The 27,720-nt window shown below is 36.0% G+C and overlaps 1 protein-coding gene across 9 annotated transcripts in view; it reads left to right on the plus strand.

Moving 5' to 3' along the window:
- The window catches only part of LOC127868067 (chondroitin sulfate N-acetylgalactosaminyltransferase 2-like), a 98,980-nt gene that overhangs the window by 39,084 nt on the left and 32,176 nt on the right, over positions 1–27,720 (plus strand). The gene's annotated exons all lie outside the window — the stretch shown is intronic.

Raw genomic sequence — 27,720 nt, forward strand, 5'->3', positions numbered from 1 at the left:
TGTATTATTTGGATGAGTTAATGCAATTGTGCCTGCAACAGTGTTTGTTAAATGCTTTTCAAACATTATCAGGCACTTGTTTAGGATATCAATGCCTTCACAGACCATATTACCTAGTCAATTTGACCTTGACCATATTTTGACTTAAGAATGAGTAACTGAGACTATTTCTTGTTAAATCGGATTTTAACTTTAAAGGGAGTTTTTGATACAATTTGGTATTTTGTACTTCAAAATTTTACAGATGTTGAATGATAATTATCCATAAATGAACTAATATTTGTATTAAATATATTTGACTGGAGCATCTTTTTTCTTGCTTTCTTGTTTAAACTTAATTTAATCATTCTATTTTTTATTTATCTGACAATTGCGAAGAAAAGTCCCTTTCAGTGTATACAAGAGTTATCCCAGAAGTTTGCAGAGGTTAATCGGGGACAAAACTTGATATATCTAAGTTTTTGCAACTTTTTAAAAGTAGTGAAATTGATTATCTAAGTTTTTGCAACTTTTTAAAAGTAGTGAAATTAACAAAATCCAGAGAAATTGTCATACGAGCCATGAACCATCTCATAAATATAATAATAGGCAAAAGACTCATGAAGGAATATGAACCTTGTTTCATTTCATATGTCTTGTTGACTTGACCACTGCAGCTCCCTCTTTGGCTGACAGTCCCCATCCTTACTGTATCATGGTTGTGAGGTGCTTTGTTATCAAAAACTGTTGTTTTTTTCTTCTTTTAAATCCCAGTTTCTTCCTTTAAGTTTATATTGCAAACCTGTTTAAATGTCTTCATCACATAGATTTCATTAGATTCATCTGTTAAAAGAATCAAGATCCTTCTGATGAGATTGGGGCACTTGATTTCAAGGCTCTTCTATGTTTTTTTGTTGAACCGGTTTTGTACTCTTATGTGTTGCAGAAGTTTGTAAACTGTCAGTGCATTTGTAAGAGATACTGTTAATGACTTAATCATATCTTGATGATAAGCTTTTTCTTTATTCCACTTCAAAGATTGGAAGTAAATTTACAGAAGTGCAACTAATCCAATCCTCCTGTAAGTTGTCTTTGATGGCAATTATATTGCATGCTAGTAACAAATTGATTCAGACTAGCTAAAATAATAGGATTTAAATATAATTCATTTGTGTTTCTGCAAATATGTTCATTATTAAGTCCTGGCTGATATTTTCAAAATTAAAAATTAAATGTTAAAATGGCTAAATAAAAATGCACTCATGGTTGCCTTTGGTCTATTTTGTTGTTGAAATTGTGTCTGTGAATCCTAGTAATAATTTCCAGTCAAAAAGAATAATTGCAATTAAAACAAGAGATGTGTTTGTCAGAAACACATTGCCCCCTATTGTGCCGCTTTGAAATAAAATTTCAATATATATTTTGGCAGGCTTAGAAATTATCTCCCTTTTAAAGCTTATTACTTCCCTTGGAATGTATTTTTTTACTTTTGACCTTGAAGGATGACCTTGACCTTTCACCACTCAAAATGTGCAGCTTCATGAGATACACATGCATGCCAAATATCAAGTTGCTATCTTCAATATTTTTCAAAAGTTTTCAGACGGACAGGCGGACGGACAGACTGACGGACAGTTCAACTGCTATATGCCATCCTACCGGGGGCATAAAAATCTGGACAGGCTAATCAGGCATGACCTCTACCACCATAACTGGATTTTGTAAAAAGAAATATACAACAGAAGATGAAAGAGTCGTCCCTGTTTAGCCTGCCTGGATTGCACTCGCTGTTCTGAGACACCACTAAATGCACAGGCATTAAACCCTGTTTTCCAAGAGCAGAGCTCGTTAACATTGGTTTCTGAGGGAAAGATGTCATACCATGTGCACAGTTGCTCTGTGCCTGCCACCCACGATGTGTCACCAGTGTTTGTACATATTGCAGGTATTCAAATATATCTAGACCCTAGAACTTAAGCTGGTGATGCCACTACAATTTATGTAATAACCCAAACTTCTCACAACAATTTCATAAACAAGACTGGCATTGACAAATTAGATATTTACACCAATCCTTCTTTCGATTGCTTCCTTGCTGGGTTTGACAAATTATTTTGGTGTAATGCAGCAGCATTTATGTTTTTGCACGATTTCATTAATTCTTATGCTCCCCTAAAATTTTTGGGGGGAGCATATAGTCGCCGCTTCGTCTGTCCGTGCGTGCACAATTATTGTCCGGGCTATTTCTCAGCAATTAATGACCGGAATTCAATTAAACTTTATGGGAAGCTTCACTACCAAGAGGAGATGTGCATATTATCAGCTGGTTCTGGTCGGATGATTTTTCACAGAGTTATGGCCCTTTGAAATTTTCCATTAACTGTAAATGTAGTGCAATTCTTGTCCGGGCTATTTCTAAGCAACTAATGACTGGAATTCAATGAAACCGGAATTCAATGAAACTTTATGGGAAGCTTCACTACCAAGAGGACATGTGCATATTATCAGCGGGTTCTAGTCAGATGATTTGTCACCGAGTTATGACCCTTTGAAATTTTCCATTAACTGTACATATAGTGCAATTCTTGTCCAGGCTATTTCTCAGCAACTAAGGCCTAAATTAAAATTAAGTTTGTTTGCCCTTTACCGACAGACCCACTTTTTACCCCCCGACCCAAAAAAATTTATTGCATTTCTGAAAACATATTTTTTTATTTTCGTTTTTTTCGCCGATCTTTATGATCCGACGAGCCGACTGCAATATTTATTCATGCGCGTATTTATATCCCTTTCCATTCTTATCCCCCCTGACCGATCAGGTCCCTTTTGGCGGTGTTCCGTGAAAATGGCCGAACGACATCATATTTAGCTATTGGTTCGCGAAAGTAGTCGGACATATACGAGTTTACGTTCGTTGCACACATGTTGTTAACGTGATCCAAGATGGCGGACAATAAAAGGAAATAACGATGCTCAGTGAGGACAAATAAATATCGAATTAACGATGGACATCATATAATTAGTATGGATTAATGAAAAGAGCGTGTCATTCTACGATGGAGCATACGTTTTTTAGATACAAATAAAACTTATTTTTTGGAAATGTATGAACTGAATGTCACAGAACAAGTGTTTGAAAATTGGAATGCAGTCTACTCCCTAAGAAAAATACATCTAATAGTTACAGGATTATCGTTCGAAAATGCAAAATAAAAGACAAACATGATTTGATTTATATGCAAGTGGATCTGTGTTTAATCAGATTCATGTGCATATTCTGCTTTATTATGTTTGCCACTCTAAACAGTTTACTGTAATGGCATGTTAGTGAAATGGATATTTAAAGGTAAACTTATTTAACATATTAATGTCTCTTAGCTAAATACATCGACAACACTCAAGTATATATGTTTAAAACATTAATATATCCACAAATTGAAACTAACACGCTTAATTTATTTCCCCAAATCAAGTTTTCATGCTTATGTTAGTTGCAATAATACAACTCCCAGCTATTGACCCTCTGAGCTGTATGTATGTACTCATAAAAGCTCAGAGCATTCAAGAAGAACTAATGCTTATGTTCAGTTTGCCCTTTCGTGAATTTACTTTGCCATGCCGAGACTATGCACTAACCGTCAAACACTTAAAATTGAGGCCTGTAAAAATTGCAACTGGCCTGTGAATTGTTTCTCCTGGTAGGCAAGTCTGGCCTGTAAAATGTGACGGTCTTTCGCCATGTCTGAATTTTTCCATTAAAGGCTTTTTGCTGTCTTTCTACACTCCTTTAATGCTTGTTGCATGCTAATTAAGCCCAATTTAAGGGAAAGGTTTAAGTTAAAAATAAAAGCTGTCTGGCACTTAAATAATGACAAATGCATTTGAGCAATGAACATCATATAATGAACACATATTTGATGTAATAACACACAAGCATGCATTTGATATTAATATATGCAAGAAACAGCAAACAAGATAATGTTAAGCCACATAGGGCTTCGTACACTGCAACAGTGCTTTAATAACAGTGTTTTAAATATTCATGGACTATAAGTGTATTAAAAATATAATTTCTCAAATAAAATAAAATAATTTTCCTACCTACCTACCCACCTGTAAAATTGAGGGTCGGTAAAGGGCAAACCAATACTATTTTAATTGTGGCCTAATGACTTGAATTCAATGAAACTTTATGGGAAGCTTAACTACCTTGAGGAGATGCGCATGTTATCTGTGGGTTCTGGTTAGATGATTAATTTAGAGAGTTATGGCCCTTTGAAATTTTTAAGTTACTAAACCATCCATCGTATTATTTTGTCCAAAGTTATGCGCCTCAAGACGTTTACTTTTATCTGAATAAATAGTGCAATATTGTGACAAAAAAAAACTTTGGGGAGCATCACCTGTCTCCGATGGTTTCTTGTATTAAAACGTACCTCCTGGATTTTAAGGAGATAAATGGCAGTCGACAAGAGTATCAATGTTTATCCTGATGTTTTAATCAGCTGAAGATTATCAATTCACAGGTTTTTTATGTCCCCCAGTCAATACTGGGGGACATGCTGTTTTTGCCTTGTCTGTTTGTTGGTTGGTTTGTTGGTTTGCGTCAAACTTAAACATTGTCCATAACTTTTGCAATATTGAAGATAGCAACTTCATATTTGGCATGCATGTGTATCTCATGGAGCAGCACATTTTGAGTGGTGAAAGGTCAAGGTCATCCTTCAAGGTCAAAGGTCAAATATATGGGTCAAAATCGCTCATTTAATATACAGGATAACTTTTTGCAATATTGAAGATAGCAACTTCATATTTGGCATGCATGTGTATCTCATGGAGCTGCACATTTTGAGTGGTGAAAGGTCAAGGTCATCCTTCAAGGTCAACTATATTGGTCAAAATTGCTCATTTAATATACACTTAAACTTCATAACAGCTTCTCATATGCATGGAGCTGCACATTTTGAGTGGTGAAAGGTCAAGGTCATTCTTCAAGGTCAAAGGTCAAATATATGGGGGGACATAGTATTTCACAAACACATCTTGTTAATTATAAAGAAACACTTCTACAAGATTTTCACCCAGTTTTCATTATAGTATTAGACTAGATAATGTTATATCATCAAACAGTTTTATTGTAGATGAGTAACTCTCTGAAAAAATGGGGCTTAATGCATGTGCGTAAAGTGGTGTCCCAGATAAGCAGTCCACAAACTACAAAGGGATGACACTTGCTGCCTAAACTGCATTTTTACTGAGTTGAGCCTCAGACTTCCTTTTAACAAAAAATACCATAAAAGCATAGTGTCCTCCCTGATTAATCCGGGCCAACACTTTACGCACATGCATGAAACCACGTTTTCCAGAGCACAGCTAAAATGCATCTGATGTGTCATTTAGGCAAAATATAATCACATTCATAACTTATGTTTTCGGGGAGCATATAGTTGCCAGTTTGTCCTTCCTTACTTCCGTCACACTTTTGTTACAATTTCTCATAGCACCTTCAATACTTAACCGATCTCTTTCCTATTTGGCATGTAGGTACCTTGCATGGACCTCTACCTTTTGATGAGGTTTGAGCTCACTGGGGTCAAGGTCACCAAGGCTAATAATAGATTTTTCCGTCACACTTTTGTTACAGTTTCTCATAGCCCCTTCAAAATACTTTACCGATCTCTTTCATATTTGGCACGTAGGTACCTTGCATGGACCTCTACCTTTTGATGAGGTCACTGGGGTCAAGGTCACCAAGGCTAATAATAGATTTTTCCGTCACACTTTTGTTACAGTTTCTCATACCACTTTCAATTCCTTACCGATCTCTTTCATATTTGGCATGTAGGTACCTTGCATGGACTTCTACCTTTTGATGAGGTTTGAGGTCACTGGGGTCAAGGTCTTCGAGGCTAATAATAGTTTTTTCCGTCACACTCTTGTTACAGTTTCTCATAGCACCTTCAATACTTAACTGATCTCTTTCATATTTGGAATGTAGGTACCTTGCATGGACCTCTACCTTTTGATGAGGTTTGAGGTCACTGGGGTCAAGGTCACTGAGGCTAATACTGTAAAACGTTGTGTATAACGCGCATTTATGTATAACGCGCATCTTCTTTTTTAAGCTAAAAATTCGGGAAAAAAGTTTTTGAAGCAAAAAAATCGGGGGAAAAATTCCGTACCACAGTCTAACTGAAAATCGTTATATTTACATTGCCGATCTTACATGTTCTTTTATTGCTTCAATTAATTATTTTACAGACGATAGCAATACAACTAGTTTGTGTTGTTTTTTTTAAATCATATTATGCGTAAAAATAAATGTTTGGATTTAAATGAATTATGCATGAAATGCACACTTTCCACGAGGATACCATCAAGGTTTTCATCATATGTCTCTTAAGTAACTGTCCACAATTTTATCGTGGAGGAGTACACATAACGGATGGATTAGTTATAACTAAGGCCACTCCAAATTGATTTGTTGGTCATATGCAACTTACTCCTTTAAATATGAGGTCGATATACATCGATCTCATATGGTTTAAAGTCAATTTGCTGTAGCATCGTTCCGACATGAAATCATATCGGAAGCTTTAACGGCTGCAAATTCATATAACAGCGCAGAATCTTCATGAAAGAGTTATTCAATATAAAAATATATACATTATTTTACTAATTGCATTAGAAGATGTTTAATTAAAACTTACAAGTTATGCTATTCCTGATATGAAAACACTAGCTTTAGACCTGTGTTCTACATTTTAAAGTTCAAGTGCTGAAACCTTATTTTGGTGCATTTTTATTTAAAAAGTATGTAACTCATAGATATATTATTGCTTGTTTGCACACAGATTCTCTTCTTTGTATAAGAATTGATTTGAATGTATACTATAGCTGTTTAAACCTGTACCTCTTGTTAATGCAATATTTTTTCTATCGAAATGTGGTTTTTTCATTCTTCGCTCGCTCGAAAATTTTCCTGTGTAAAAAAAAACAAAAAAAAAAAACAAATTTGCTCGCCTCTTCAACTTTTTTTCAACAAAATCTGTAGACCAACATATCAATTTGGAGTGGCCTAAGAAACTGGCGTTCTTCTCGAGTGTCTATAATTTACAGGAGACTTTAACAACTCAAACTTCTCAACACCGTTACGACATTACCAGCGATAAACAAACAATGAAGGTGTGAAGCCGTTTGCCGGTTCGCATGTTTTGATAATAGCCCAGCTGCACAAAACTTGACAGGTGACGCAAATTGCTCGATAATCACATCCTCAATCTTGACAAGACGTATGAAAACGTGTAAACAAACACAACATCAATTTTATTAACACATTTGAAAAGCAAGAAAAATATTCATAAATATATCGGGAAAGACCTTGTCGACAAACTATTGTAAATGGACAAGTGCCCCCAAATAAAGTGTGTAATCCTAGTACAGTAGGGTATAATATTGTGGGAAAACAATAACATTTAAATAAAAATGGCTTCCTTCTTTTTCATTTTCTTCTTAAAATTTATTTGATTTCAATGCTCTATACGTACCTGAAAAAGATAGAAAATATTTATGTTAGCTTTATAATGATTGTCCATCTTATTCAGATCGTAAATATAACACTATTATTAACATAGTTACAGTTAAAACACCGGGGAACAGAATGATGCGAATTACCGCAACTGGGTAACTGACAGGAAAAAATTTCTTGGCATGGCTGTAGTTGTGCATAACGCGCATCAAGTTTTTAAAATGAAATTTTGGGGTAAAATAGCGCCTTATACACAACTAAGGTAATAGATTTTTCCGGCACACTTTTGTTACAGTTTCTCATAGCAACTTCAATACTTTAGCGATCTCTTTCATATTTGGCATGTAGGTACTTTGCATGGACCTCTACCTTTTGATGAGGTCTGAGGTCACTGGGGTCAAGGTCACTGAGGCTAATAATAGATTTTTCCGTAACACTTTTGTTACAGTTTTTCATAGCACCTTCAATACTTTACTGATCTCTTTCATATTTAGCATGTAGGTACCTTGCATGGACCTCTACCTTTTGATGAGGTTTGAGGTCACTGGGGTCAAGGTCACTGAGGCTAATAATAGATTTTTCCGTAACACTTTTGTTACAGTTTTTCATAGCACCTTCAATACTTTACTGATCTCTTTCATATTTAGCATGTAGGTACCTTGCATGGACCTCTACCTTTTGATGAGGTTTGAGGTCACTGGGGTCAAGGTCACTGAGGCTAATAATAGATTTTTCTGTCATGCTTTTGTTACAGTTTCTCATAGCACCTTCAATACTTTACCGATCTCTTTCATATTTGGCATGTAGGAACCTTGCATGGACCTCTACCTTTTGAAGAGGTTTGAGGTCACTGGGGTCAAGGTCAAGGTCACTGAGGCTGATAATAGATATTCCGTCATGCTTTTGTCACTTTACGATCTCTTTCATATTTGGCATGTAGTTACCTTCCATGGACCTCTACCTTTTGATGAGGTTTGAGGTCACTGGGCTCAAGGTCACCAAGGCTGATAATAGATTTTCCGTCACGCTTTTCTTACAATTTCTCATATGACATTCAATACTTTACCGATCTCTTACATATTTGCCATGTAGGTACCTTGCATGGACCTCTACCTTTTGATGAGGTTTGAGGTCACTGGGCTCAAGGTTACCGAGGCTATTAAGGTAGCGCACCTCTAATGATTTCCCGCGATTTATTTTACGATCATTGCCGATCTTCAATGATCTGTTATTTCCGAAAGATGCATTTTTTTTTTTCAAACTTCGAATTTTGATATGTGTTTACCTAATTCATTTAGAATACATTATTTTCACTATAAATATTGACTTTGATCCAATTATCATCTGAAAAATACGATTTCGCAATTTCTTCAAAGTTGGACGAGCCTTTTTACCTGTTTACTTATGGATATCTAAATTTTGGATGCAGTGATGTGAAGTTGAAGTGGCCGAGTGGTTAAGGCGATGGAATGGAAAACTTTTGGGATCTTCCCGCGCAGGTTCGAATCCTGCCGACATCGCATACTTTTTGTGACGCGTTTTTTTTCTTTTCTAACGTAATTTGATTTAATATAGCATTTAAGCTATGTTTATTGTTAAATATGTTGAAATTGTATGCACATCCTTCAATTTTTTTAAATTAAAACAATGTTATGGCTAAATTGGGTAATTTACTGCTGAAAATACGAATGATGCATTTTTATTTTTATTTCAAAAAGAAAACGGTAAATCTGTCTATTTCTTGGTAATTTTGCTGTATATGGTGTTTCTATAAAAACTGAGTTTAAAATATAACTTAAATGAGACTATTTTGAATTTTATGACACTTTGTTTTTAACCGACCCAATTTTTACTTGGCTGAAATCACTTACATTTCATGGCGCTATTCCATAGATAAAAATTTGTAAAAAAATAAATGTCTGTAAAAGAATACTTATTTCATCTTGTTTAAACTTTAAACACCTTAACTGCATCTGTTCACATCAACTGCATGCCCGTTTTTGGAAATTTGAATGAATTTGAATGGAACTTTTATATACCCCAGGGGTGAAAATAAACTGGACAAAAGCCAAGCGTGAGGTTGGTTTAAAAAAAATCGGTATATTTTTTAAAAAAGCATGGAAAGCCTACCTACAAATTTGCATGAAGTTCAGTGAAATGATGCTGATTAGGAAAATAATTAATTAAATTATATTCGGATATGTGCCCATTAGGGGTGCGCTACCTTAATATATTTTCCGTCCGGCTTTTGTAACAGTTTCTCATAGCACCTTCAATACTTTACCGATCTCTTTCATATTTGGCATGTAGGTACCTTGCATGGGCCTCTACCTTTTGATCAGGTTTGAGGTCACTGGGGTCAAGGTCACCGAGGCTAATAAAAGATTTTTTTAGGTGGTTATTACCACATAGATTGACAAAGCGCATCATCGGGGAGCATCAATCAGTTTCACTGATATTCTTGTTATTAAGGCCATTATGCTTTATCAGTCACCAATTCATTCACTTGAAATTGTTACAGTAAAAAGCGCTTCATTTTACCAAAGAACATCAACACTGCTGGTACTTAGTTTCACAAAGAGTTTTCCAAATGAACTTTAAATCGTAATTTATTGGATAAAATAGTTTGTCATTCATTGTTTTCCTGTGTTCTTATCATGTCACTAAATTGTCAAGGAAGCAAACAGAGTGCATGTTAACCCATGGGGAGTGTGACCATATATCTCAAACACTGATTCAATTAGATTAAATAGATTAGTCATATGTCAGGGGTCACCCAGTGAGGTTTTCACAGTCTGTATTTAGTTGGCCATGGCTAATCCATCTTTAAGATAAGGCACAACATTCTATTGTTACTGTGGATTTACAGTATTGATCAACAGGCTTTTAATGTGTCTGAAAAATACAATAAATACACCTAGGAAGTTGTCCTCAGTCTTTGCAACTGTTTGCACAGATTTTTTGCTTAAAGCCGGCAAAACCTGCAAACTCTGCCATTGCTTTATTGGGATTGTGAAAATGTTGTGCCAAAACGTACAAAAAACAATGAGAAATATTTATGAATGAAATCTGCTTATCACTGCTTATCTGTTTGACAAAGTTTTTGCTCTCCTTCACTTTATTTATAAAATGAATTATTATCTACACAATTTGATCTCTTGAAAACCTGAGGTTATCTTAAATAGTATGAGTTTGTATTATTTGGATGAGTTAATGCAATTGTGCCTGCAACAGTGTTTGTTAAATGCTTTTCAAACATTATCAGGCACTTGACGTTGTTTAGGATATCAATGCCTTCACAGACCATATTACCTAGTCAATTTGACCTTGACCATATTTTGACTTAAGAATGAGTAACTGAGACTATTTCTTGTTAAATCGGATTTTAAATTTAAAGGGAGTTTTTGATGCAATTTGGTATTTTGTACTTCAAAATTTTACAGATGTTGAATGATAATTATCCATAAATGAACTAATATTTGTATTAAATATATTTGTCAGGAGCATCTTTTTGCTTGCTTTCTTGTTTAAACATAATTTAATCATTCTATTTTTTATTTATCTGACAATTGCGAAGAAAAGTCCCTTTCAGTGTATACAAGAGTTATCCCAGAAGTTTGCAGAGGTTAATCGGGGACAAAACTTGATATATCTAAGTTTTTGCAACTTTTTAAAAGTAGTGAAATTGATATATCTAAGTTTTTGCAACTTTTTAAAAGTAGTGAAATTAACAAAATCCAGAGAAATTGTCATACGAGCCATGAACCATCTCATAAATATAATAATAGGCAAAAGACTCATGAAGGAATATGAACCTTGTTTTATTTCATATGTCTTGTTGACTTGACCACTGCAGCTCCCTCTTTGGCTGACAGTCCCCATCCTTACTGTATCATGGTTGTGAGGTGCTTTGTTATCAAAAACTGTTATTTTTTCTTCTTTTAAATCCCAGTTTCTTCCTTTAAGTTTATATTGCAAACCTGTTGAAATGTCTTCATCACATAGATTTCATTAGATTCATCTGTTAAAAGAATCAAGATCCTTCTGATGAGATTGGGGCACTTGATTTCAAGGCTCTTCTATTTTTTTGGTTGAACCGGTTTTGTACTCTTATGTGTTGCAGAAGTTTGTAAACTGTCAGTGCATTTGTAAGAGATACTGTTAATGACTTAATCATATCTTGATGATAAGCTTTTTCTTTATTCCACTTCAAAGATTGGAAGTAAATTTACAGAAGTGCAACTAATCCAATCCTCCTGTAAGTTGTCTTTGATGGCAATTATATTGCATGCTAGTAACAAATTGATTCAGACTAGCTAAAATAATAGGATTTAAATATAATTCATTTGTGTTTCTGCAAATATGTGCATTATTAAGTCCTGGCTGATATTTTCAAAATTAAAAATTAAATGTTAAAATGGCTAAATAAAAATGCACTCATGGTTGCCTTTGGTCTATTTTGTTGTTGAAATTGTGTCTGTGAATCCTAGTAATAATTTCCAGTCAAAAAGAATAATTGCAATTAAAACAAGAGATGTGTTTGTCAGAAACATATTGCCCCCTATTGTGCCGCTTTGAAATAAAATTTCAATATATATTTTGGCAGGCTTAGAAATTATCTCTCTTTTAAAGCTTATTACTTCCCTTGGAATGTATTTTTTTACTTTTGACCTTGAAGGATGACCTTGACCTTTCACCACTCAAAATGTGCAGCTTCATGAGATACACATGCATGCCAAATATCAAGTTGCTATCTTCAATATTTTTCAAAAGTTTTCAGACGGACGGGCGGACGGACAGACTGACGGACAGTTCAACTGCTATATGCCATCCGGGGCATAAAAATCTGGACAGGCTAATCAGGCATGACCTCTACCACCATAACTGGATTTTGTAAAAAGAAATATACAACAGACGATGAAAGAGTTGTCCCTGTTTAGCCTGCCTGGATTGCACACGCTGTTCTGAGACACCACTAAATGCACAGGCATTAAACCCTGTTTTCCAAGAGCAGAGCTCGTTAACATTGGTTTCTGAGGGAAAGATGCCATACCATGTGCACAGTTGCTCTGTGCCTGCCACCCACGATGTGTCACCAGTGTTTGTACATATTGCAGGTATTCAAATATATCTAGACCCTAGAACTTAAGCTGGTGATGCCACTACAATTTATGTAATAACCCAAACTTCTCACAACAATTTCATAAACAAGACTGGCATTGACAAATTAGATATTTACACCAATCCTTCTTTCGATTGCTTCCTTGCTGGGTTTGACAAATTATTTTGGTGTAATGCAGCAGCGTTTATGTTTTTGCACGATTTCATTAATTCTTATGCTCCCCTAAAAATTTTGGGGGGAGCATATAGTTGCCGCTTCGTCTGTCCGTGCGTGCACAATTATTGTCCGGGCTATTTCTCAGCAATTAATGACCGGAATTCAATTAAACTTTATGGGAAGCTTCACTACCAAGAGGAGATGTGCATATTATCAGCTGGTTCTGGTCGGATGATTTTTCACAGAGTTATGGCCCTTTGAAATTTTCCATTAACTGTACATGTAGTGCAATTCTTGTCCAGGCTATTTCTCAGCAACTAATGACTGGAATTCAAAGAAACCGGAATTCAATGAAACTTTATGGGAAGCTTCACTACCAAGAGGACATGTGCATATTATCAGCGGGTTCTAGTCAGATGATTTGTCACCGAGTTATGACCCTTTGAAATTTTCCATTAAATGACATATAGTGCAATTCTTGTCCAGGCTATTTCTCAGCAACTAAGGCCTAAATTAAAATTAAGTTTGTTTGCCCTTTACCGACAGACCCACTTTTTACCCCCAGACCCAAAAATATTTATTGAGATTTCTGAAAACATATTTTTTTTATTTTCGTTTTTTTCGCCGATCTTTATGATCCGACGAGCCGACTGCAATATTTATTCGTGCCCGTATTTATATCCCTGTCCATTCTTATCGCCCTTGACCGATTTAGGTCGCTTACGGCGGTGTTCCGTGAAAATGGCCGAACGACATCATACTTACCTATTGGTTCGCGAAAGTAGTCGGACATGTACAAGTTTACGTTTGTTGCACAAATGTTGTTAACGTGATCCAAGATGGCGGACAATAAAAAGAAATAAAGATGCTCAGCGAGGACAAATAAATATCGAATTAACGACGGACATCATATAATTAGTATGGATTAATGAAAAGAGCGTGTCATTCTACAGTGGAGCATACGTTTTAGATACGAATAAAACTCTTTTTTTTTTAATGTATGAACTGAATGTCACAGAACAAGTGTTTGAAAATTGGAATGCAGTCTACTCGCAAAGAAAAATACATCTAATTGTTACAGGATTATCGTTCGAAAATGCAAAATAAAGACAAACATGATTTGATTTATATGCAAGTGGATCTGTGTTTAATTAGATTCATGTGCATATTCTGCTTTATTATGTTTGCCACTCTAAACAGTTTACTGTAATGGCATGTTAGTGAAATGGATATTTAAAGGTAAACTTATTTAATATATTAATGTCTCTTAGCTAAATACATTGACAACACTCAAGTATATATGTTGAAAACGTTAACATATCCACAAATTGAAACTAACACGCTTAATTTATTTCCCCAAATCAAGTTTTCATGCTTATGTTAGTTGCAATAATACAACTCCCAGCTATTGACCCTCTGAGCTGTACGTATGTACTCATAAAAGCTCAGAGCATTCAAGAAGAACTAATGCTTATGTTCAGTTTGCCCTTTTGTGAATTTACTTTGCCATGCCGAGACTATGCACTAACTGTCAAACACTTAAAATTGAGGCCTGTAAAAATTGCAACTGGCCTGTGAATTGTTTCTCCTGGTAGGCAAGTCTGGCCTGTAAAATGTGACAGTCTTTCGCCATGTCTGAATTTTTCCATTAAAGGCTTTTTGCTGTCTTTATACACTCCTTCAATGCTTGTTGCATGCTAATTAAGCCCAATTTAAGGGAAAGGTTTAAGTTAAAAATAAAAGCTGTCTGGCATTTAAATAATGACAAATGCATTTGAGCAATGAACATCATATAATGAACACATATTTGATGTAATAACACACAAGCATGCATTTGATATTAATATATGCAAGAAACAGCAAACAAGATAATGTTAAGCCACATAGGGCTTCGTACACTGCAACAGTGCTTTAATAACAGTGTTTTAAATATTCATAGACTATAAGTGTATTAAAAATATAATTTCTCAAATAAAATAAAATAATTTTCCTACCTACCTACCCACCTGTAAAATTTAGGGTCGGTAAAGGGCAAACCAATACTATTTTAATTGTGGCCTAATGACCGGAATTCAATGAAACTTTATGGGAAGCTACCTTGAGGAGATGCGCATGTTATCTGTGGGTTCTGGTTAGATGATTTATTTAGAGAGTTATGGCCCTTTGAAATTTTTAAGTTGCTAAACCATCAATCGTATTATTTTGTCCAAAGTTATGCCCCTCAAGACGTTTACTTTTATCTGAATATATAGTGCAATATTGTGACAAAAAAAAACTTTGGGGAGCATCACCTGTCTCCGATGGTTTCTTGTATTAAAACGTACCTCCTGGATTTTTAGGAGATAAATGGCAGTCGACACGAGTATCAATGTTTATCCTGATGTTTTAATCAGCTGAAGATTATCAATTCACAGGTTTTTTTATGTCCCCCAGTCTATACTGGGGGACATGCTGTTTTTGCCTTGTCTGTTTGTTTGTTGGTTTGCGTCAAACTTAAACATTTTCCATAACTTTTGCAATATTGAAGATAGCAACTTCATATTTGGCATGCATGTGTATCTCATGGAGCAGCACATTTTGAGTGGTGAAAGGTCAAGGTCATCCTTCAAGGTCAAAGGTCAAATATATGGGTTAAAATCGCTCATTTAATATACAGGATAACTTTTTGTAATATTGAAGATAGCAACTTCATATTTGGCATGCATGTGTATCTCATGGAGCTGCACATTTTGAGTGGTGAAAGGTCAAGGTCATCCTTCAAGGTCAACTATATTGGTCAAAATTGCTCATTTAATATACACTCAAACTTCATAACAGCTTCTCATATGCATGGAGCTGCACATTTTGAGTGGTGAAAGGTAAAGGTCATCTTTCAAGGTCAAAGGTCAAATATATGGGGGGACATAGTATTTCACAAACACATCTTGTTAATTATAAAGAAACACTTCTACAAGATTTTCCTCCAGTTTTCATTATAGTATTAGACTAGATAATGTTATATCATCAAACAGTTTTATAGTAGATGAGTAACTCTCTGAAAAAAATGGGGCTAAATGCATGTGTGTAAAGTGGCGTCCCAGTTAAGCAGTCCACAAACTACAAAGGGACGACACTTGCTGCCTAAACTGCATTTTTACTGAGTTGAGCCTCAGACTTCCTTTAAACAAAAAAATACCATAAAAGCATAGTGTCCTCCCTGATTAATCTGGGTCAACACTTTACGCACATGCATGAAACCACGTTTCCCAGAGCACAGCTAAAATGCATCTCATGTGTCATTTAGGCAAAATATTATCACATTCATAACTTATGTTTTTATGCTCCCCGAAAATTTTCGAGGAGCATATAGTTGCCAGTTTGTCCTTCCTTACTTCCTTACTTCTGACACACTTTTGTTACAGTTTCTCATAGCACCTTCAATACTTAACTGATCTCTTTCATACTTGGCATGTAGGTACCTTGCATGGATCTCTACCTTTTGATGAGGTTTGAGGTCACTGGGGTCAAGGTCACCGAGGCTAATAATAGATTTTTCCGTCACACTTTTGTTACAGTTTCTCATAGCACCTTCAAAATACTTTACTGATCTCTTTCATATTTGGCACGTAGGTACCTTGCATGGACCTCTACCTTTTGATGAGGTCACTGGGGTCAAGGTCAAGGTCTTCAAGGCTAATAATAGATTTTTCCGTCACACTTTTGTTACAGTTTCTCATACCACTTTTAATACTTTACTGATCTCTTTCATATTTGGCATGTAGGTACCTTGCATGGACCTCTACCTTTTGATGAGGTTTGAGGTCACTGGGGTCAAGGTCACCGAGGCTAATAATAGATTTTTCCGTCACACTTTTGTTACAGTTTCTCATAGCACCTTCAATAATTTAGCGATCTCTTTCATATTTGGCATGTAGTTACCTCGCATGGACCTCTACCTTTTGATGAGGTTTGAGGTCACTGGGGTCAAGGTCACTAAGGCTGATAATAGATTTTCCGTCATGCTTTTGTCACTATACTGATCTCTTTCATATTTGGCATGTAGGTACCTTCCATGGACCTCTACCTTTTGATGAGGTTTGAGGTCACTGGGCTCAAGGTCACCAAGGCTGATAATAGATTTTCCGTCACACTTTTCGTACAGTTTCTCATAGGACATTCAATACTTTACCGATCTCTTACATATTTGCCATGTAGGTACCTTGCATGGACCTCTACCTTTTGATGAGGTTTGAGGTCACTGGGCTCAAGGTCACCGAGGCTATTAATATATTTTTCGTCCCGCTTTTGTAACAGTTTCTCATAGCACCTTCAATACTGTACCGATCTCTTATATATTTGACAAGTAGGTACCTTGCATGGGCCTCTACCTTTTGATCAGGTTTGAGGTCACTGGGGTCAAGGTCACCGATGCTAATAAAAGATTTTTTTAGGTGGTCATTACCACATAGATTGACAAAGCGCATCATCGGGGAGCATCAATCAGTTTCACTGATATTCTTGTTATTCAGGCCATTATGCTTCATCAGTCACCAATTCATTCACTTGAAATTGTTACAGTAAAAAGCGCTATCATTTTACCAAAGAACATCAACACTGCTGGTACTTAGTTTTACAAAGAGTTTTCCAAATGAACTTTAAATCGTAATTTATTGTATAAAATAGTTTGTCATCTATTGTTTTCCTGTGTTCTTATCATGTCACAATATTGTCAAGGAAGCAAACAGAGTGCATGTTAACCCATGGGGAGTGTGACCATATATCTCAAACACTGATTCAATTAGATTAAATAGATTAGTCATATGTCAGGGGTCACCCAGTGAGGTTTTCACAGTCTGTATTTAGTTGGCCATGGCTAATCCATCTTTAAGATAAGGCACAACATTCTATTGTTACTGTGGATTTACAGTATTGATGGAGCAGCTTTTAATGTGTCTGAAAAAATACATTAATATTCATAGGAAGTTGTCCTCAGTCTTTGCAACTGTTTGCAGATTTTTTGCTTAATGCCGGGGAAACCCTACAAAATCTGTGATTGCTTTATTTAGATTGTGAAAATGTTGTGCCAAATGTACTAAATCCAATGAGAAATATTTATGAATGAAACCTCCTTGTCACTGCTTATCTGTTTGACAAAGTTTTTTTCATTAGTACCATGAATTATTATTTACACAATGTGGTCTCTTGAAAATCTGAGGTTAAGTAGTAAATGTTTTGATTATTTGGATGAGTTATTTCAATCATGCCTTTAAAAAAAAAAAAATTGAATTATCAGGCACTTGTTAAGAATATAAATTTCTATGCAACACAATTTAACTTAGTTGCATTTGACGTTGACAAAATTCTGACTTAAAATAATTAAGTACCGTAATTACTCTATGTTTTCGGACACTCTAAGTTTTCGGACACCCCCTTTTTTAGCAAAAATAATTATTTTTCATGACTTAAATTTTCGGACACATGATTTTTCATCCATTATTTATGTCTCTTAAGTTTTCGGACAGAATATTTTACAGCGCTATTTTACCAAATTTCGGTCCTGTTTTCGATATCTAATGACACTTCGATCATGGGGTTTTACAACCAGATTAACATCATAAAACATGGAAGGTGCATGCCTGAGGGCAACGGACTATTACATTGCGTTATTGGGTAAATAACCTTGTAAACCGGTATTAAACAATGGTTTCGCTCGATAGCATATTAGCGTTATGACACTTACCAGGGGCAGTACCAATTAACAGTTCAATTATCTACTGCAATGGTCCTACCCCTTCTAAGTAAAATAACTGTGACAAATACTAAACGCTTCAAAGTGTGATGCCCCCTATTGCAAGTTTTACGAACAATGGAAGGTGTTAGAATACAACTATCTGAAATGAACAAACAAAGAATTCATAGTTTGCTTTTTTTGCATTAATTACAGGTTCATACTAGCGAGTATCGGTACGACACATTCTCATCTTTGAACTCGTTGGTCAAAGTACAACCTTGTAGTAACTTTCTGTCAAATACTAGTAAATTAAGCATTTAAAATTATTTAAAATGCAGTGCAAATATATATAACTGTAATCTATACTATACGGCATGGTATTTTAAAAGCGCATGCTATTACCGGTAGTCGTTGATACAATTGATGCTATTTTCGGACACTTCAATTTTCGACTCTTAGTTTTCGGACACCTGCATTTTGTGAATATTTTTCGTATCTATGTTTCCGGACACGAAAAAAAATTATTATTTTTAAGTGTCCGAAAACATAGAGTAATTACGGTAGGTCTATTTCTTAAACTTCTTTGATCGGGGATCTAAAAAGTGTAGTGTTTGTTTATCATTTGTTACAGTAAGTGGCCCTAAGAGTCTTCTAGGTGGAGTAGAAGACACCATTGAATTTTGTATGTAGTATGAACCAAAAGACAAGAGGTTCAGACAGAAACCATTGTATAGACACCATTGTATTTTGTATGAAGTATGAACCAAGACAAGAGGGTCAACATTTGGTCAAGTATCAACTGACCCCAGTGGTCAGCCAGATAGACTAAACACTTCAGTCAATAGTAAACCATAATGGCACCATGCTGGGAGATACAATAGTTGGAATGTAGAACATCCAGGTTATGATTTTTAAATGAGCTCAGCTTGGTGCAAACATAGATTAATGCATATGCTGTAAAGTGTGGTCCTAGATTTACCTGTGCAGTCTGCAAATGCTAATCAAGGATGACACTTTCCATATAGATTTATTTAGAGGAGACTTATTTCAAACTAAAAATAAAATAAAAGCAGTAAGTGCTGTCTTAACCCTTTGCATGCTGGGAAATTTGTCGTCTGCTAAAATGTCGTCTGCAGAATTTCTAAAATTAGCATTTTCTTCAATTTTTTTCAAAGAATACTATCAGAATAGCAAACAGTTTGGATCCTGATGAGACGCCACGTTCTGTGGCGTCTCATCTGGATCCAAACTGTTTGCAAAGGCCTTTAAAATTCAGCTCCAGCGCTTTAAGGGTTAACCCTTTCCCACTCAGAAACAAAGTAAAAATTGCTTTGTGCAAACATCATAAAACCAGAACAGCCTGTGAGTAACTCGCAGTCTGTTCAGGTTTTATGCTGCTCAATGCTGCTCGTCAGTATCTAAGGGTTTGAAAAATGAAGCCTTTAAAACTTGAATTTAGTAAGAAAGGTCTTACATTAAATTAACTTTCTAAGGGACAACATATGTGTAGAAATATGTACCGAAGGGGTAACAGTTTAACGAAAAATAAAATAAAAGCAGTAAGTGCTGTCTTAACCAACATGCGTTAAGCCTTGTTTTCACAGAGTGGGGCTCAAATGTAATTGACTCGTGTTCTGAGAAAACTGGACATAATGCATGTGCGTAAAGTGTCGTCCCAGATTAGCCTTTGCAATCTTTACGCACATGCATTATGTCCAGTTTTCACACAACGCGACTCCATTAATGTAAAGGATGCACTTATGCTTGTTCTTTTAACCTCTGTGACAGATTTGGGGTCATGTAAATCTGTACTAAGCACTCGGTTATGAATTTTTGTTAAGAAACCATTTTCATATGAATATTCTTCAAACATTTCTGATAGAAAAAATTCATTTTTAATGGCAAGAGTGATTATAGTAGACAATTTTTTATAATAAAAGTTTTTCGACAGAGAGATAATGTACTATTGAGCTCATTTTATGTCAAAACTTTTATGATTTCCATTTATTCCTTAAATAGTTGCAGTCTAGACCAATAAAACCCACCAATACAGGGCTTTTTTAGCTCACCTGAGCACAACGTGCTCATGGTGAGCTTTTGTGATCGCTTTTTGTCTGTTGTGAGTTGTGCGGCGTCAACATTTGCCTTGTTAACTCTCTAGAGGCCACATTTATTGTCCAATCTTCATCAAATTTGGTCAGAAGATTTGTCCCAATGATATCTTGGATGAGTTGGAAAATTGTTACGTTTGCTTAAAAAACATGCCTGCCAAGGGGCGGGCCATTTTTCCTTACATGGCTATATATGGCTATAGTAAAATCTTGTTAACACTCTAGAGGCCACATTTATTGTCCAATCTTCATGAAACTTGGTCAAAAGATTCATCCCAATAATATCTTGGACGAGTTCGAAAATAATGCCAGTTGGTTGAAAAACATGGCCGCCAGGGGGCGGGGCATTTTTCCTAAATATGGCTATAGTAAAACCTTGTTAACACTCTAGAGGCCACATTTATTGTCTAATCTTGATGAAATTTGGTCAGAAGATTTGCCTTAATGATATCTTGGATGAGTTCGAAAATGGTTACCTTTGCTTGAAAAACATGGCCGCCAAGGGGCGGGGCATTTCTCCTTACATGGCTATATAAGGCTATAGTAAAATCTTGTTAACACTCTAGAGGCCACATTTATAGTCCGATCTTCATGAAACTCGGTCAGAAGATTCATCCCAATAATATCTTGGACGAGTTAAAAAATGATGCCGGTTGGTTGAAAAACATGGCCACCACGGGGGCGGGCCTATTTTCCTTATATGGCTATAGTAAAACCTTGTTAACACTCTAGAGGTCACATTTGTTTTCCGATCATCATGAAACTTGGTCAGAAGATTTGTCCCAATGATATCTTGAATGAGATCGAAAATGGTTTTGGTTGCTTTAAAAACATGGCCACCAGGGGCGGGGCATTTTTTCTTATATGGCTATAGGCTATAGTAAAACCTTGTTAACACTCTAGAGGCCACATTTATTGTCCAATCTCCATGAAATTTGGTCAGAAGATTGGTCTCAATGATATCTTGGATGAGTTCGAAAATAATTATGTTTGCTTGAAAAAAATGGCTTCCAAGTTGCGGGGCATTTTTCCTTATATGGCTATAGTAAAATCTTGTTAACACTCTAGAGGCCACGTTTACTGTCCGATCTTCATGAAACTTGGTAAGAAAATTCATCCCAATAATATCTTGGAAGAGTTCAAAAATGATGCCGGTTGGTTGAAAAACATGGCTGCCAGGGGGCGGGGAATTTTTCCTTATATGGCCATAGTAAAACCTTGTTAACACTCTAGAGGCCACATTTATTTTCCGATCTTCGTGAAACTTGGTCAGAAGATTTGTCCCAATAATATCTTGTTATCTCAGGTGAGCGACTTTGGGCCTTTGAGGCCCTCTTGTTTGCTTCTGTGAGAATGGCCGTTATTCACAATTTTGAGACATTCGTGACTCAAATTTTCACAATTTCAAGACGTTTGCGACTCAATATTTCACAATTTCAAGAAGTTTGCGACTATAATTTTCACAATTTTAGAAAGTTTGTGACTCATTTTTTGACAATTTTAAACAGTTTGTTACTCATTTTGCACAAAATTGGGTCGCCTAGGCCGCTTCATAAAAACAGAAAAAAAAGCCCTGCAATAAAGTCAGATTGCTTATCAACTGGCTTACTGGTCATGTACGTAATTCCGGCCTGTACGTAAAAAATCGGCCACCTGTGTAAAATCATTTTCATGATCTTAACGCACATATTTTGTTTTTATTTAGAAAAATCAACATGAAAACCATCCCTACTCTCAATATTTTGGAAATGTAAGAACCATATCACTGTAAACTTTTGTGTTAAAATGTCACTAATATAGCAGGAAATATTTGGCTCGTGGGGAAAGTGATGTCATGATTAGTTGCAACAATTATATTCATATAAGAAACAAATATATTTGACAAAATTATTTTTATTTTATCTAATAAACTTTAAATAAAGTTTTACCGATTAATTGTACAAAAAAATATATTCAAAACATATAAATCAGAACATAAATATAAATTTTTAATAAATGAATTACCTCCCTTGATAAGAATATTACTAGATTACATGTTTAAAATTATATGTAAGCGTTTACTAATAATCAACACTGAAGTAAACTTTTTAAACAAAATGTGTTCACTTTTTTAGCTTTGTTTGAAAAAATTGATTAAACCCATTAAAAAACAAATATTTTTATTGAAATAGCAGTTTCCCATTGTTTATATTTATTACAATAGGTAGGGGGAGTAACTGGTATAATAATTTCGCATTTATTTTAAATTTCAAGTCAACAATTTTAATAGTATAAACATTGATTAATGCTCAGAAATTGAGGACAATTGTCTAAAGATATTGCTTTGTAATTTTATCTGCAGATCAAACTGAAAAGTGGCCGATTTTTTAGGTACATTTAACCTACGAAAAAGGATAGTTTACATGTCATCATTTTCTGTTCATTAAGTAACATTCACCGATCTAATTCTATTTAAATTTTCATGCTAGGTGAGTTTTGAACCCAGGATTATATATGTGAAGTTTAGTTTCAAGCAGTTGCCTAACACTAAAGAGTTTTCTTAAATAGTCCCAAAAGTGGCCGGAATTACGTACATGACCAGTAAATGAGTAACTAGGCAGTTGGGGAACACTTGTGTAAACATCTACCTCTTTTTAAAGGTCTGGAAATTTTGTAAAAGCAATATCCTTTGAGAATTTATTCAGGAAAATGTCTGGAAAACTGGGGGACTGATTCAGTATAATCAATTTAAAACTGTAATGAGTTTTCCACATTGAAATTTATATGATGGGCGAGTTTATGAAACATGTGCTGTTTAAAGTGCATGAACTCATGTGAGGGATGCAAATAACCATGGGGCCCATGGCCCCTAAAATTGTTGCTGGGTTCCTGGATTGTCAGAAAAAGCAAGACATACGGAAAGAAATAATATGAGCAAGTCTGCGTACTGGTCAAAATATTAGTTTTATAACCCTGGCTTGTATACTCTGTAATTTCATTGCTGTGTAGCCTATTTATATTTTTCACAATCAAACCTTTTTCAAATTTTATTTTGTACAAAATAAAAGAATGCTGCTACCTTGCTATAATGGTATTTTTTCCGTTTCAAATTATGTGAGCATCCCTCTTGAAAAATGGGTAGTAATTCATAGGCTTTAGTGTTGTCCCAGATTAGATTGTGCAATCTGCAATTGTTTGAAGCAAGTTTCGTGTAACCGAAAATCCAGTTGAGGCGGACACAGTTGTACCAGATTAGCCTGCGTGGACATGCATTAACCCTTTCAGTGCTGGAACCGAATTTTGAAGGCCTTTGCAAACAGTTTGGATCCAGATGAGACGCCACAGAACGTGGTGTCTCATCAGGATCCAAACTGTTTGCTATTCTGATAGTGTTCTTTGAAAAAAATAGAAGAAAATGCTAATTTTAGAAATTCAGCAGAAGACATTTTAGCAGACGACAAATTTCCCAGCATGCAAAGGGTTAAGCCATATTTCCCAGAGGGGGGCTAGTTTAAAATAATTTGCTGACCACTTGGACTCAGTCACAGGGTGTACATTTTTCATGTGCTGGGTAACTTTTGAACTGTTATCAGCACCACAACACATGGTCACTATTTGCACAAATAGCCAATCTTATAATTCCATTAGCTTAAGTAATTGTTTATCTGGTCAAGTTTGACATTTATTGGCTATTAACCAAATGTAATTGCAAATAGGTAGGTTTGTTGTTAAGTATGTCTGCCCCTGGCTGCCATCACAAGTTCAGATAAATGCACTAAGAGTCTTGTTAGTTAACCCTTTCCCACTTAGAAGTTAAGTGAAAATGGCTATGTGCAAACAGCATAAAACCAGAACAGCATGCGAGTAACTGGCACTTTGTTTAGGTTTTATGCTGTTTGCTGCTCATCAGTATCTAAGGGTTGGAACTGAAACCTTTGAAACTAAGGATCGAGAAAGAAAGGTCTTTACTTAAAGGCCCAGTCTCACTATGATGTCTCACATACAGACCCCGGCAGAGCTACGGCAACCCCTGGTGGAGCCCCGGTGAATGCCGGCAGAGTCCCGGTATAGCAACAGTACATAAGTAAACCGGTGCTCTGCAGGGAAGCCACCTGCATTCACCGGGGCTCCGCCAGGGCATTACCAGCGACGACCGGGGTAAAACCGGGGCGTTGCCGTAGCTCTGCCGGGGTCTGATGCCGGTATAGCCCCGGTGAGTGCCGGCAGAGTTACAGTATACCAGGGCTCTGCCGGGATGCTGCTGGCTTTCACCAGGGCATTAATGGCGACAACCAGGGCTCTGCCGGGGCTTCACCGGCATAACCCTAGTCAGTCCGGGGTTGAAAGGGACTCTGCTTGGCTGTTGACCGGCTTCAACCGGGGCGGCACCGGGAAACAGTGTGACCGCATTTAAAAAAATCTACAAATTATACCGGTTCTTGTTGGTCGACCGGCATTAGCAAACCGGGATGGACCGGGGCTCTACCAGCAATAGTGAGACTTGGGCTTATATGCAACTTTCAAAGGGACTACAAATGTGTCAAAATACTTATTTTAGTGGTAAAGGGTCCATAAAGCACTCAGATGACTGATTTTAGTCCTTGACAACACATGCAACTGTATAACTTAAAACAAAAGGTAGAAAAATCTGTTTTCTTGTTTCATCTAACCCAATTTCATTTCAATGGAACAATTCAAAGGATCCTTGAAAAATATGGCTCCCACAAATTTAAGCTGGAATGGTGCATTCAAGAGCGATACCACCATACCACATCAACTTTCTATCCTGTTTTCAATGCATTTGAATATTGCATAAGTGGCTGCAATCAAATTTAATTGGCAGTGGATAGATGTAAAACTTAGCTTATCAAAGAAGCACTTTGCACTGGAGACTGTGAGCCGGCGCTCTGAGAAAACTGGGCTTAATGCATTTTTTTAAGTGTCCTCTCAGATAAGCCTGTGCAGTCTGCAAAAACTACATGTAATAATGGATAACACTTTCCGCTTTTTTGAAATTTTTCAATTAAATGAAGTCGCTTCTGAATGAAAATCCAATGTAGGCGGAAACTGTTTTCGCTGCTTAGCCTGTGCAGACTGCTCAGGTAAATCTGGCACAGCACTTTACACACGTGCATTGAGCCCCATTTTCCCATTAGCGCAACCCATGTAAAACTGAACTTATCAGAGAAGCACTTTGCACTGGAGACTGGTTGTTAGCTCGGCTGTTTTCGGAGAAAACCCAAGGTATTGTCATAGCCAGCTTGTCGTCCGCCGTCAGTGTCATGCTAAAACCTTAACATTTTGTTAAGGTTTTGAACATTATAAAGTCTAAAATCAAACAACCTACAACTTTGAAACTTCATATGTAGCTGTGTCTTGATGAGTTTTACATGCCACACCCATTTTTGGGTCACTAGGTCAAAGGTCAAGGTCACTGTGACCTCTAAAAAAATAAAATTCTGACAAGCTTTCATTTATTCAAAACTGCACCTGCAGCTGAGCATGGCATCCGTTATGCGGTGCTCTTGTTTATGTCTCCTTTCCATTATTCTTGTGAGATTTCGGGTATAAATTGATTTCTTTGATAATGACTGGGTTTATTAGTTTTGTGTCAGTAATGGCCATATGTCTGGGTGGTGTATGTAGTGATAAATTTTGTTGCTTTCACTCAGTTCACATTAATTAACAGTTACGTCTTTTTCTGTTTGATGAAAATAATTGAGATAAAGTATTTTTTCGTAACAATTGATTGATTAAATCTTGGTGCCAAGCATCTGGAGTCCCCATAAAGCGTCAGTTGTAAAACTGATTATTGTCTTGACATAGATTTACCGTTTGTATGTTTATATGTTAAGCATAAAGTTGTAATATTTAATTTTTTAGCTCATCTATTTTTTGAAAAAAAATTATGAGCTATTGTCATCACCTTGGCGTCGGCGTTGGCGTCGGCGTCCGGTTAAGTTTTGCGTTTAGGTCCACTTTTCTCAGAAAGTATCAATGCTATTGCATTCAAACTTGGTACACTTACTTACTATCATGAGGGGACTGGGCAGGCAAAGTTAGATAACTCTGGCGTGCATTTTGACAGAATTATGTGCCCTTTTTATACTTAAAAAATTGAAAATTTTGGTTAAGTTTTGCGTTTAGTTCCACTTTTCTCAGTAAGTATCAATGCTATTGCATTCAAACTTGGTACACTTACTTACTATCATGAGGGGACTGGGCAGGCAAAGTTAGATAACTCTGGCATGCATTTTGACAGAATTATGTGCCCTTTTTATACTTAGAAAATTGACAATTTTGGTTAAGTTTTGTGTTTAGGTCCATTTTATTCCTTAAGCATCAAAGCTATTGCTTTCATACTTGCAACACTTACTAACTATCATAAGGGGACTGTGCAGGCAAAGTAATGTAACTCTGACTGGCATTTTGACAGAATTATGTGCCCTTTTTATACTTAGAAAATTGAAAATTTGATTAAGTTTTGTGTTTAGGTCCACTTTATTCCTACAGTATCAAAGCTATTGCTTTCATACTTGCAAGATTTATGAACTATCATAAGGGGACGGTGCAGGCAAAGTTATGTAGCTCTGACTGGCATTTGGACGGAATTATGGGCCCTTTATACTTAGAAAATTGAAAATTTGGTTAAGATTTATGTTTTGGTCCACTTTACCCCTAAAGTATCATAGATATTGCTTTCATACTTGGAACAAGGACAAGTTGCATAACTCTGGTTGTCATTGTTACGGAATTATGGCCCTTTTTTGACTTAGTAACTTTTAATATATGGTTAAATTTTGTGTTTCGATCCACTCGAAGTATCAAGGCTATTGCTTTCAAACTTCAAATACTTACATGCTATCATGAGGTTACTGTACCTGGCAACTTGAATTTTACTTTGACCTTTGAATGACCTTGACTCTCAAGGTCAAATTATTAAATTTTGCTAAAATTGCCATAACTTCTTTATTTATGATTAGATTTGATTGATACTTTGATGAAACTACTCTTACCTGACATACCACAATAGACTTCACCCAAACCATCCCCCGTGCCCTCCCCCCCCCCTCCCCCCTCCCCCCCCCCTAATTTTTTTTTTTTTTTTTTTAAGATCATCTCACAAATGACCACC

This window comes from Dreissena polymorpha, chromosome 2 (genome assembly GCF_020536995.1).
Source record: "Dreissena polymorpha isolate Duluth1 chromosome 2, UMN_Dpol_1.0, whole genome shotgun sequence".
Lineage (NCBI taxonomy): Eukaryota > Metazoa > Mollusca > Bivalvia > Myida > Dreissenidae > Dreissena > Dreissena polymorpha.